This window comes from Pleurodeles waltl, chromosome 8, assembly GCF_031143425.1.
Source record: "Pleurodeles waltl isolate 20211129_DDA chromosome 8, aPleWal1.hap1.20221129, whole genome shotgun sequence".
In the NCBI taxonomy this organism is placed as follows: domain Eukaryota; kingdom Metazoa; phylum Chordata; class Amphibia; order Caudata; family Salamandridae; genus Pleurodeles; species Pleurodeles waltl.
The window spans coordinates 252728163-252742337 of NC_090447.1; the positions used below are offsets into that span (position 1 = coordinate 252728163).

At 38.1% G+C, this 14175-nt stretch overlaps 1 long non-coding RNA gene across 2 annotated transcripts in view; it reads right to left on the bottom strand.

Moving 5' to 3' along the window:
• Nucleotides 1–14175, bottom strand: part of LOC138249898 (uncharacterized) — a 587389-nt gene that overhangs the window by 101936 nt on the left and 471278 nt on the right. The window lies entirely within an intron of this gene.

The following is a 14175-nucleotide window of genomic DNA, read 5'->3' on the forward strand; positions in this document are numbered from 1 at the left end:
GGAAAATGCTACGTATAATTGGAGCTATACAGACACAGCAACATTTCTCTCCTCCATACCAGGGGTGGCTTACCATGGCCTATAAGCAGTAATTATACACAGCAATTTGCATACACTTTTATGAGCTCACACTAAGGAGCATCATTTTCCGTCAACCCAGTCTCGACCCTTTTCGGATATTTTCCGTCAACCCACAGTCTCTACCCTTTTCGGATATTTTTCAGATTACATTACATTAAGGAACTGATCCATAGCGAGTGTATAGTGGGCTATGAAGTATTTACTATAGTTCGTCACGTCTACAGTATATAAATACATGTCTAGAGTGTATGAACATATTTACTGGTTCTTTAGCCTTGAAAAAGGCATGTTTTGGTGACGACACATGTGTTGACTGCCTTGTTCTATTATCATACAATGTTTGGAAATATACAAAGGATTGCACTACTACGAAATAGAAGCTTTTTGCTTGGATATGGAACACCCACGTATTTGGATCTTTGTATCTACGTTTGATTACTATGTAACTGAAGTTGTGTTATGATTGCTGTGGTACTTTTTTGTCCTAGTTATTGAGTACGTTTCTTAGGGAGGAAGGAACTCAATACCATTTTGGCACCTGCATAACAACACTGTGAATCCTATACTTTGCCCTACACTGCAGCTTGATGTAGGATGTGCGTTCTTCAAACTACTACTTCAATAATGAAATTGAAACCCTTGTGATTGCTAAAAGGGAGTCTTTACCAGATACACCAGAGTATGTATTACATCTCGAAAGAAGTGCAGACACAGAGGAAGTTTCAAAAGTTTAATTAAAATGTATATGCGTACACACATGCACATACATGCACACACAAATCTATGAATTCCTCTGCTTCCATTGCCAACAAAATGGGCTTGGCACTAGTCTCAGATGGCATTCTAAAGAGTTTGCTAATATTGTGACTTCAATGGTGGCACTCATCGTCAATACGTTCAGCCTGAACTATTAGTGTAAAAATGCCTCAAGCTTGGATTGATGACCCATCAACCAAGCAAGAAAACCAGTCATGGAGTCCCATTATACTATGCAAATATAGAGCGAATTTTTTTTTAATCATGCTGTCAAAGGTCATACTTGGAAGGACACAACAATCTAGAAAGATGGCATTCCAGTTTAAGTTGTAGAAAAAAAAACCTGAAAAAACTTTGATAGACACCAAGGATGATCTATTGTGGATGATGCCAAAGGACTGTAATTATCATCTTGCTAGTTGGTCCAAGGCCATGGATCACCATGTCCTCACGGATTGGATGCCTGTAGATAAGTAGGTTGTGACATTAAATTGGTTTGGTGACTTCTTGAAGAAACACCTCCAATAATCAGGTTCAGGGACAGATGATCTAAAACTTGAAATGCTACACTACATTGTCCTGTTTGTCTTTTTTGTGACATTTTGTATACTTTTTCCGGAATGGAATTGACAATCTGTGAGTTCTATGGAGGTGCTCAATGGCATGTTTACACATTTGACAGTCGACTGGAAGTATACCAGCTAGATGATGCACTCAAAAGGTACCCTGATGGTTGAAGGCAGGAGATTATAAGTTTTGATTCAACAGGTATTTTTTATATTTGGTGTTTGAGATAGGCAGTCTATCAGACCTTGCAATATGAAAACTGAAATGTTCCCAGTAACTGAGGTCTTTGCGCTCCCTAGAGCGTGATGTGCATTGTGTTCAGTTATGTTCTTGTCTTGTATGTACCAGAAGACAAAGTGTTAAATGAATGATATTCACCAAGGACCCTGCATGTGGATCTGCACAAAATGGTGATTCCCCTGCAGGTACTTCTTATCCTCTGTACACTTCAGAAGCATTTCTTCTGCATACACCTATAGCTTAGTGGTGATTTCAAGTACTTAACTGGCTGAAATATGGAATGAAAACTGCCCAAGTTCCTCAGAAACAAGGAGGGATTATTTAGCAGCTGCACAACACTTACTTTTATCAGATTACCAGGATGAGCCTCTGTAGAGAAAGTTCATTTGATAAGAGAAAGAAAATCTCTGGAAGCGCAGAGGGTAAGTTCTATCCTCAATTTAGATAAACAAAGTTCTTGAGAACACCCATCAGAATCACTAGACCAATATATTAGTGAATTCATTAGGGTTTAGTGTTTTTAAAAGCTTAAGTGAAAATTTGGGAGGTTATTAACTGCGATTTACAACATCAATAAAAAGCGGAAATGTGTTCAAGGTGGATAGTAAAGTCACCATCGTGAACTTGTTATTTTCACACTCCTAGACCGCTGAGCTGTTTCTGATTCCGTTGCCCACCCAAACATTTTGACACTAATCACTTTGGGCATCACCAACCAAGCATTCAACTTGTTCTCCTATTTTTCTGATTGGTTATTTTCTGCCCAACAATGTTTTGTGCTGGGAAGCAACTCTTCTAGCCCAGCTCTAGGCAAACATTTGGTTTTCTATATTGCCTCTATTCTGATCACACATAATTCTTCACTTTTTCAATGTTTCTCCTAGTCCTCAGTTTAGTTTCCTCATGGGTACCAGTAACTGGATGACACTCACTCACCTCATGCTTAACTCTTCTAAGACTGATATCACTTACCTTCATATTAGCATCATCTCAATTTGAAATCTCTATTTTTTCCACAAAACATCCTTATCCCAACATAATACGTGAGAAACCTTAGAGTTCAAGTTAACCAAACAGTGAGCCTAGAATTGGTCATCGCTATATCAGATGTGGCGGGCAAATACCAAGAATTCATTCAACATTCATAAAAGTAATTCCCATATTTTCTTGCACACAGCTAAAACATTACAGCTGCATTGCTTCTGATTAAGTTGGATTACTGCAATAGTATAATGGTGGCCTTAGTCCTGGCCCCTTGATATACCACCGTAAAAAATTGTTGTCCAGAGATTTTTATTTTTGATTTGTGTTTTTGTATCATTAGATAAGTAATTTAGCTTGAATAGACATGGCTGATCCCGGCCGAATGTTTCTGACGTTCATCTGGGAATAAACTACGAACAAGCGTTCTAGCTGCACTCTAAAAAGGTTTCCAATAATCTGAAGAAGTGGAACATAGGGGAAAAAGCAGTTGGTATACGGAAAAAAGAACTGAAAGTTATCAATTTCCAGTAGGCTTGAAGAAATGGAAGGAAGTAACTGTAGAAAATAACTAAACTGCAATTGGTCTATAAATGTGAAATTTATGACTGATATTTCATTAGTCCTTGAATACCAGATCTGCCACTAAATTACTGTCAATGTGAATTGTTACGAAGCCAAATGATTTGAGGTTTTTGGAAGTAGAATCACTGATGTTTTATTTATAAAAAAAGGTCTGTTCTATACCAGTGAAATAATCTTAACAGATTAGGCCCCCACCTTTCAGTAATGACTCATTGGGGCTCTCCGGATTCCAATAATGATTCAGTGGTGGTCCCCGGATTCCAATAATAATAAAGTGGGGGTCCACAGAAGTCAAAAGTTTGGGAACTACGGTTCTGTACTATACCAAGGTTGCCTGTTACGAGCTACAACTTTAGGGACAGAGGATGTGTGAAAACCACCTGGTAGAAATACAGCTCTAAAGAGAATGCTAACTCTAGACCCTTGAGGTGTGAAGTAAAAAAAAATACAAGTGGATTAAGAAAAACACAGACATTCATTCACAAATAGGTATTCAGACAAGCAAACAAGTAAAGGATTAACCAAAACAGTTTGACACGTATCCTGACAGAAAGATTGGATAGTAAAACTGGCATTCACAGAACCAAACTGACACATTTCTAATTACAGTTATAAGAGTTCTATACTTGTCAACACCTCCGATAATAATCTTGTATTTTCTTTCCACCAGCTGATGGTATCACAAGTATTTAAAATATAAACATAAAAGGTATCTATGGTATGCACATATTTCAATGGAGAGTAATGTCAATAGAGCGTGGTCTTGTCAAATATGTGCTAAACTTTGTCAGCAGGCTGAAGTGAGACTAAGGACAGATAAGGGGGATCCTAGCCAAGCAAGGGAGGGAGAAGGTGATGAAATGGGCAGATATAGTATGGGGCAAGAAAGATGTAGTGGGGAAGGAAAGAGGCCATGTACATGTTAGTAACTTGTTTGGGATACTTGGTATATTTGTATAGTACTTGGTATATTTGTATAGTTTACTTAATAAAAAGCTCTGCATGTTCTAAATAATTGTTTGCACTTATATCTTTTGTTTACAACTATATTCAAAGGAGATTCAAGATCATAACTGAAAAACTGATGAGACAGAACATGCCAGTAGTAACAGTTATTACTCCATTAATATGGCACACAGATATAATTTTCGATACTACGGGATTCAGCCCAGCCTTCTACAAAAAGAGGATCTAAACCTCTGGATGGTGCTGTTGTCACATATTTAATCCGAAATGTAAAATTGCTGGTAGGTTCATGCTGAGTTTTCAACTAAAACAGCTTACAAGATCTGAATGATGATAGTTTTTTGTGACCGTAATACTCAATTGCCCTAAGTGGGCATGGCCGTCCCCTAAGTGGGACAGGTATGCCCAGACGTGGGTCGTGTGCACACTGTGCCACTGAAACCAAACTATACCTGGCTCAAAAGCCCTAATAAGGAAAAACCTGTCCTGGTTTGCATGTTTTCTGGTTCAGGGAGGATATGGCTTTGTAGTACTGGCTGAACTTTTCCTAATGGAGCAGGGTCAAGACTGATTTGAATATCGTTGGGTCCAAACTGAGGGTGCAAGGTATGCAAAATAACAATGGACTGGGATGTGGCACAAGTAATAACCAGCGGTTGAGTTTAATTTAAGCACTCCATCAATCACTTTTCTGTATTGCTTTGATAATTCTCAAGCTCTTCTTCAAGTGATTTGTTTGAACAAGTGAGCACCATTTTCCAAAAACATTGAGGAGTAAGTGTAAGAGTAAGCATGACTATCTTCACTTTCAGTTTGCAAAGTTCCTTTTCTATCAGATCCATGTGGCTATTGTGACTATTATCTGTAGAACCTCCTTTTTGAGATTTTGGTGGTTCCATGACTCATGAAAAGTCCCAACCTTAATGCCTTTACATAGAGAGCTATTTAACTAGACTGTGGGGATACAGTGCAACAGATGTCAGCTTTAAAAATTGTACCTTTATCACGCTGGCTAATTTATTTTACGAGTGTTCCTTCTTTGCTTCGATTTCTCCACAAAAAAGAGCTGATAATAGCTTAAATGTAAGCAAAGCATTGTTTTCAGATTCTATCGTTTCAGTGTAATCACTAATTTTCATCACTAAACTAAGAGGGGCTATTTCACAATAGAGAGGCCGGTTATAAAGGGGGAGTACAATCACTAGATTCCAGGTACATGAAAACCACAGTTACAGAAGCGGTACACTGTAAACCTGATTAAAGTGGATGCTCTGAAGCATAAAACTGTTAACATCTCTTGATAGCTGCATTGCTAACACAGGATGTTAACAAGAGTAAACTTAAATTAATGTTTAAGTGGCATGGAAAGCAGAAAATAGAGATGAAAGCTAGTAATGACTTCACAAGAAATCCACAGAATGCAGTGCACTAAATATAAGAATCCTGAGGTTGATCAGGGACTCTACGGAATGCACATTGTAATTTACTGTTAGGAAACAACTTCACTACCTAATTCTCTTACACATCACAGTCATTACCAAGTGAGGTAAAGCCTCACCTCAGACACAGAAATACCTGCAACCAACCTTAATAACTCTACTCTTTTTCTGCTTATCAATGTGAACCTTGCCACAGTAACAGGTTTTGTGTACCCTCGGTAGGAAGAGGGCATACTGTGAGATAGTACACACATCTCTCAGCACAACAGCGTAAGAAGTACCATTCACCCAAATGTTTCCTTTGCCCACAGGTGGCAAGGCATCCTTCACTGCATGGACATGGTCACCTGGATTGGCATTAAAGAAACACAAGTAAAAATCTGCCCCAGATCCTATTATGGGAATGATCCTATCATGGGTGTACCTTCCAGGGACCATAGTTAGGTCAGGATATCATGTGGGATGATTACCAGTCATGCGCATGAGGACAGAGGGCCCCCTACCTACCTGGGGGGAATGAGAGCTATTTAGCCCGTCTCCACTGAGAAGAAATATTTCCATCCAGTGTTTAGCATGGAGAGCCAGATGGATATCTGTTGGTGCAAGAGTGGAGCCACCACCTATTTTTCATATAACATTAGCAGAAATAAAATACTTTTTTGGATTTGGTCAGTGCCCTATCTTTGGCCGTAAGTGACACCCACCTCTGTGGGTGGTGAATACAATGTAATGAGAACATTGCCTTCTTTCTTCAAGCATAATAACCAATGTAAATAATAAAAATATACTAAGCATAATATTGCCTTTAAATAGTGAAAACACACTATACAATTAGCTTTGTCTCTTCAGCATTCTATCAATGAAAAAATAAATAAAAAAACATACAATTAGCGGTCAATTGTAAGTGCAATATTGCTAACAACATTTGTTTCAGCCCCATTCCTACAGCCCAAATGTGTTAATGAGTGTTTTTTAATTAAAAAGGTCTTCAGTAAACATCTTCCTACTAAGCTTTTTGTGGTAATCTTCTTAATAAGGACTACCAAATACTGTAATGCAATATTCAAACAACTGCTTCCTAAAAGCACTTTCCTGTGTGAAAACATATACCTTTCAACATCTACCTAAACCAATGAAACAGTGAAATATCAAACCTAATCCAAAGGTGATGAAACACTATGATCCAGTAGATATCACTATGCCTCTTTGGTCTTACTTTCAGTAATATCTCATGCATGATAGATGTTTCTTAAGCAAATTGTGATACTTTCAGGTGAACCAGAATAGTAAGTCTCCACAAAGCAAAGCCACTCATTGCCTGCAGTACACCTCACAGTAGTAAATATTTGTTAATACTTGCCTAAAGAGATCGGCCTTGTACCATCATCCAAACTCAAATTGTATAAGATAAAGTATACACAATGGAGCTGTTTTCCACCAAGGAGTTGGAAGTGGCATAATAGGCAAAGAGACAGACGCTCACGTTATTGATGCTGCAACATGGAACCCTAATGAGGAAAACTGCTTCTTGATGGCACCTATGTAAAGCTTTCTGTTGTGGATGGTTCTCTCTGTCCCTTTCACATACCCCATCTTGAGGTTTGCTCACAGTCGAGCAAACAGATATCATTCTTGTTAAGATTTTTGTAAATTCATTTCTCTAAATTTGGCCATCGTACTTAGGTATCCCTCTCTGTATAGTGTCTGAGGTAAAATAACTGTATTTCATCATGGACAGCGAGCTACTGCTGGTTTCCTTCATCCAAGGCTCATATGGAAAATCCTTTAGTTTTTAAGAATCAACCACAGTGCTCAGACAATCCTACAATTGGTCATCCCGAACTTGGACAGTTGAAACAAAGATTATTTATGATGGCCAGAGTATCCAGTGCAGACACTCAAATGAGCAGAAAATGTGGTGGCTCAAATGTCAATGAGCTTGGAACTACTGGGATCTTAAACCCCCAGTCTTTGCAAAGCTCCTCTGGCTCATAGTCGCTTCCAAGGACTGGAATGGTCTGCCACAAAGCTTTGGATCTTTCCTAACACAGTAATATTTTTAAAGTACTGCAAATGATCATTTTCCATGCCCAATGAAGGTGTAGTGAGAGCAACATGTACACTGATACTGAAGTTCTAATCTGAGTTTTAGTGCCTGGAGGAAGGAGGCTTGTGGGGACAATATGTTTCACTTTACAAGCCCAACAATAAGTAATGAGTGAGAAGGGTGTCATGGGTAGTCTTAAAGCATATGCTGAGGGATGTGAAATCCTGCTGTAAGTATTGAGGCATGACTGATGTGATATCCCAGTAGTTATAAGGAGCGGAACTAAACATCTGTATCTTGACAATACCTTTCAATAGCATAAAAGTTTGAAGGGCCTATATTTTTTGCAATTTGAATAAAACTGCAAGCAAAACAGAGATAAAGACTAATAACAGTGAGGTATTATTCTAAGGACTGGTGCCTAAGTGAGAAGAACGAGAAGAGTATGGAAAATGATGGATTAAAATAAATAAAGAGGGTAACTTTTACACAAATGACTCTCAGGGTCGAATCATAAAACATTTTTACATGTCCTTGGTGCTAGGTAGAGCAGTGCATGGTGCAAGCACCTTTTACCACCATATTATGAGAGTGCGTTTCTGGAGGAGGTAATCTGTGACAAGAAAATGTGTGTATGTATGTATTTTTTCTGTTGTGCTCGAAATATGTTGTGATATTTTTGTGGTGCACTATTGCAATGTGGATGTGTGCTGGTGTGTGGTTGTTGTACTGTGCTCTGTTTTGACTGTTTTGTTGCTATAGCATGCTACGTTTTAATTGTGTTATGATGCTTTGTCTCTGGGATTGCTTTATGTTCTGTTGATCCAGCTCTTCGGCTATTTAACACAGAAGACAACCCAAAACTGTGGCAGATAATTTCCCTCAATTATCACTTCCAGTACTAAATTTACGTGGTGCAGACCTCAGCGTCTATTTTCACTAGGTTGCTTTAGTTTTCCAATTCCAGACAGGATAGAACATTGAGTGTGCAGAGAGTTGGACTAGCAGTGAGTGCTGTTCAGTCCTGCAACTGAGAGCGTTCCTTCTGTGATGGCCATCCTCAGGCCATTCCTACTGAAGCGGCCTATGTCTGCTAACAGATGATAGCGTGAGAAATGGCCATGAACTTGCCGTGGCCTTACTGCGGCCCAGCAGGTCCAAGAAGAGTGCAGTGAATCTTACAGACGTGCGCTTATGTGCAGTTTCTGCGTATCCCAGAGGGGTTTCAATTCTCTTGTGAAAGCAAGGTGCCAGTGTGGTCAGCCGAAGTCAGACACAATACCACATGCAATGTGTCAAGTCCAGGAAAAGCATAAAATGTCTGGCAATAGGCAGCGAAATGGACGTCACAGAAGGTTAGCAGAAAAGAGTACAGCAACAGTGAAGAAAAAAATGATGCCAAATTATTGGATACAGATTGCACTTTGCAAAGGTAATGCATTCTGTACATACTTCTCAACAGTTTGAAGTAGGACACATAAGGCAAGGAACAAATGCATACTTCATAACGGTGAACGATAAAGTTATGTTTGGATGGTGCAGATAAAAAAGTCTGAGTGATACATACGGCCATGTCGCACAAAATGAGCAATGAAAGTGGTATCTGAGGGCTGTTCTTTGACACACTTTTATGTTGACTGGTGTCTTAAATATCTGAAGAACTGGAGCTGCATTTCTTTACCACATTAGACAGCTGTAAACTGCAACTTTAAAAGCATGTGCTGCATTTGGCTGGACAATTAGCAGCATCTGTTGACATTAATACACAAGAGGGTACTATCCAAGGCAATTTCAAAAAGAGAACACAATACAACACATCACATTGCAATAATACAGCACAGAAATACAACTGTAAAACAACAAATCAACACAACAAAAGGCCACACAGCAAATATGCTGAAATATGTTTGTGACACAATGCTGCCTTTATAATTCTGAGGTAAAAGGAAATCCAGCCCACAGGATCCCGAAGCGCTTTCAATTTGAGTCAACTCACATCAACAACTTTGAAAACAATCATTCACAACAAATTGCTTTTCAACATATCATTATGGTATTCTAAAGTCACATTTTTCTAAGAACCTCACAACTGGTGACCCACGTAAAATAGAGTTGACCCTTTGACTCAAGGAAGATTGTCATTCTGCTGGTCAATCAAAGGAAATTCCCTTCTAGGCATTGTCAGCTCATGATGCAGTAGATGGAGTTTGGGGTGCAAGATAGTGCCATGAAATACAACTGGGGAGCATCATATTACTTTTACTTTGTTTGTTTGTAAATGTTGCGAAAGACATTCCCACATTTTATAAGGCCTGTCACACAGATTTATAAATGCTCAACACACTTTAAAGCAGTGTAAAATGCAACAATTACCTTCCCTTTGGCTTCATGGTTTATTATATACAGATATATTACGGGGAGGGCGCCAGTGTAGTTAAAGCTTATTCATACTATACATTAAAGAGGCATTTTTGCTTTTATTAATGACTTTGGTGACACTTGATGAATCTGTATAGGTGTGCATGCCAAGTTTCTTGCAGATCCATTGCGTGGGAAGAAAGTTAACGGGGTTCAAATAAGAAGCATTTCAAGCTCCATAGGAACATTTCCTCTCCATTACAGCAAAAACTGATGATTGGCTTTACACCAAACTTGGTACGAAAGAATACTTTTACTCAGAAAGTGTGCTTTTTGTAGCTTGGTGCAAACCTATCCAATAGATTTTGAGATTGCTGCACTTGAATAAAATGATGGGCAGACAGAAATGGTAAACACTGTTTATCTGGTGAGTTGACTTTGCCACCATAAAACATATGTATTCTGTAATTCGCATTAATGAATTATTTTCTTTTTTGCCGTCTTGTAAAGTGCAAATTTGCCAAATTTAGAAATTCTATGTTTGTCACACTTTGCAATGAAAATCATACCTAGGCCACTAAATGGATCCCATCAAGCAGCCTAAAAAAGTATGATTTTTTTTAAAAAATTGAAAGTTTTGTACTAGGTTCACATGCACTGTTTAGGTTCACAAACTCTTTCAGCTTGCTTTAGGGTGCAGTGGAGTTCTGGTTTGTGAACCCAAGCTCATATTCACAAACTCTTCAAGTACATAAAAGAAGTCTTCTTAGGTATATGAGATAAGAGACTCTGCTTCCAACACATGAACCATAACTCACCCACCAAATGCATTGTTCACTATGTATACCAACAACAACAGAAATTAACATCCTAAGACTCTTAAATAATAACCCATATCTAAACGAAGAAAGGACACTATATCCATAGTGATGCCATCCATAATGTCAACTGAAAGGTGAAATGTAATGACCAGTGATGTCTTTGGTGTAATTCGTAAATTCATCTGTCACCCCATGCATGCACTACCCCCCCCTAGCGCTTTGAGACCCTCACGGGTGAGTAGCGCGCTCTATACATTTTTTGATTGATTGATTGATTGATGCATGAGATTCTGAGTAGTGTATTTGGTGGGTGAGCCTTTTACTGCATCACTTTGCATGATAGGATTCTGAAGCCCGCACAAATAACTGGGGAGACAAACCATGTTGCAGAATATAACTGGGCAAAAAGCCAAAACTGACCAAAGGGGTCAAATATAATCCAAATCACATTTTCATATTGTAAGTCGTTGTTAAATTGTAACCACTTATAATGTGAAAATGTGATTCGGGCGTGATTATCTTTTCTGTAAAAATCAGACCTAACGATTCCGGCTTACAGTGAAATTGAGCGAACAATAAAACAACAAAACAAGTTGTGGTTCTTCCACCCATTGCAACTACGAAAGTAAAACAACAGTGACTAATCTACTTTTCTCAGGACAATATATTTCTAGGAACATTTCCAATGAAATAATGAATTTGGGTAGAGCTACACATTTTAGTTGTTTTCTAATTTACTAAGACTTTAAGTTAATTACAACTAAAAAAACAGTAGCTTTGGTAATTATAAAGGTTAAAGTGTGACACTTGCAGAATCCAAAGATGATCCTCAAAGTCTTCAAGAATATGGGTTGGAAGCAAATTAGAAAAGAATGTTCAATACTTTTTCTGCAATGCTCCAGAAAACAAAATGGGTGTATACCACACTCCACAAAATAGAATGTTGTTGGTCAGTTAGAAAGAAGCAGGCATCCCAGAACACAATACAATTACATACTTAGTTACAATTTTTTATTGTAATATCATGGATTTTACCCAAAACAGAAACAGTGAATTTCTCCATTTGTTGAAGGAACTTTTATTTATCAATTCTGTTTTCTTTCCAACTAGATGATTCACTGTGGATCTTGTAAAGAGGCCATCAAGTGAAGGGAAAAAAACTGTTTTCTTTACCCAATGCTGCTTTACTGTCAACACAAAGAAAAAACACTTTAGAGTGTTCCTTTGTTTGATGATGTGTGTTTGAGTTTTGGGATTACTGTGACATCATTTACCAGATGGCTTCACTAGTCCCTAGCTCCCTGTCGCTCCTAAAATGTGTTTATCTTTAGGTTTAAAGAAATTGTCCTGTCAGTTTTCGTATTGCTCAAAAAACATACAAACTTGGTTTTGATTCATATTGGTCTGACTTATAATTTAATACTTGAATGCAGTGGTTCCCAACCTGTGGTCTGGGGACCCGTGGGGTCCGCGACTACTTAGAAAATGTAATAATTTTAAGTGATTAGGTCCCTATCTTTCAGTAATGACTCACTGTGGGGTCCCCAGATTCCAATTATGATTCAGCGGGGGTTCCTAGGTTCCAGTATTGATAAAGTGGGAGTCCACATAAGTCAAAAGGTTTGGAATCAATGCTTTAATGTATATAGGGATTTTGAAAGAAATAAAGAAATAAAAATGAAGTTGAACATAACAGATCAAGGCGGGAGACCGAACTGTCAAAATACTTTAAAAGAGAGCATTATGTTAATTTTGAAAACCTAGACATTAATGCAAGGTAAAAAGTCAACAAGCAGGTGAGGTCAAGAGGTGACACCTTTTCCGTGTGAGGTAGGAGCAATATTCCTTAATTGAAAAAAAGAAAAGCAATATATATTTTGCTCCAGTTTCCAACCGAGTGAACAAAGTACACATAGATTGACACCTTTAGTCTATTTCGGGGCATAGAACCATGAATATCATTTGCATGTAACAGGAATCGTATCCCATAACACATCACAGATGTCTTCTAGCTTCATTTAACCTACAAAAAATACTTCCCTCATTACATTTCCAAGTTTACAGTCCTTTGCTTTGGCTTTCATAAGATCTGATAACCAAATCATATTTTACTCAAGCATGCAACACTTCAGTGCTGATGCATTTTCATGATTACTGCTAACAGTAAAACAGAGAACATTCTAGAAACACCATAGATATATATGCAATTCTCTCGCAAGAAACACAACAGGCAAGAGACAGTAACAAGTGCACCTGTAAGGTGAAAGCTTAAGGAAGCAGAACTAACAACTCCATGAATACATAACCAAAATCAAGGAAAGATGTACATCTGTATATTTCACCGTACAGTTACCTTTGTAGAGCAAACAATGATGAACATAACATTTCAGGCTACCATGGGTATTGCACACTCTCTCAAATTCACAGACCTCACAATTTCACAAGGGAAATTCAGGCACTGAATACAAGTGATTGAGTATTTTAAATCTTGCTTTAAAATGTCTAATTAATAGAAAACGGAGCACCAAATAAATGGACATCTGACGTACTATCAAATGGATGGCCCCCAGGGCTGAGGGAGCTTCTCAGCATTCTCAGTGAGTACATAATATCACATAAAACGTAATTAGTTCAATTTTCTCTGTACAAGACTGTATTTTTGTTTGTACTCTGAGGGCCTGAGTAACAAATATTGATGTATGAGTAACTGTGACTAGCCCTTGTAGTACTCCTACCCTACATATGACTTTCAGGAGTAAGCTAAGGGTAATCCTGGCTTACACCTGGAATTCAGGAGTTCTAAAACCGTAAGGCACTGCAAACTCTTTGGGAATCAGTGGAGAGGGTTACACTAGCTAATGACTGTCACTGAACATTTCAATGTGGCTCATTTATACTGTGTATTGATTTCTATGCTTGGATATTACAATCTGTATGGTAAGGTAAGATTTCATAGTGAACAATAAAAAAAGTCTATGCTCTCAATCTCATCTCATTGTGTTTTTCTCAAAATGATGAAGTAAGACGCTGTAGTGCTTGAACCCATTCTCCATTATATGCCAGCTCACTAGACAGGCTCTTGATTCTGAAACAGAACCTGCTCTTAACTTCTTATACAAAGCAAAGGGACATCTTCAGCACTGCCAAATTCACCTATTCTTTTTTAAGATTTCAAAGATTATGAAGTACATAAAATAAAAAGTCTAATATTATTAATCCTTCGTGACAGAAAGGGTTATCATAAGCAAAATCAGATTGATGTAAATTATATTCCAACTACAGTGTCACTGTGTGTGGCATGACATTACACTCCAATACACATTACAATAATCAC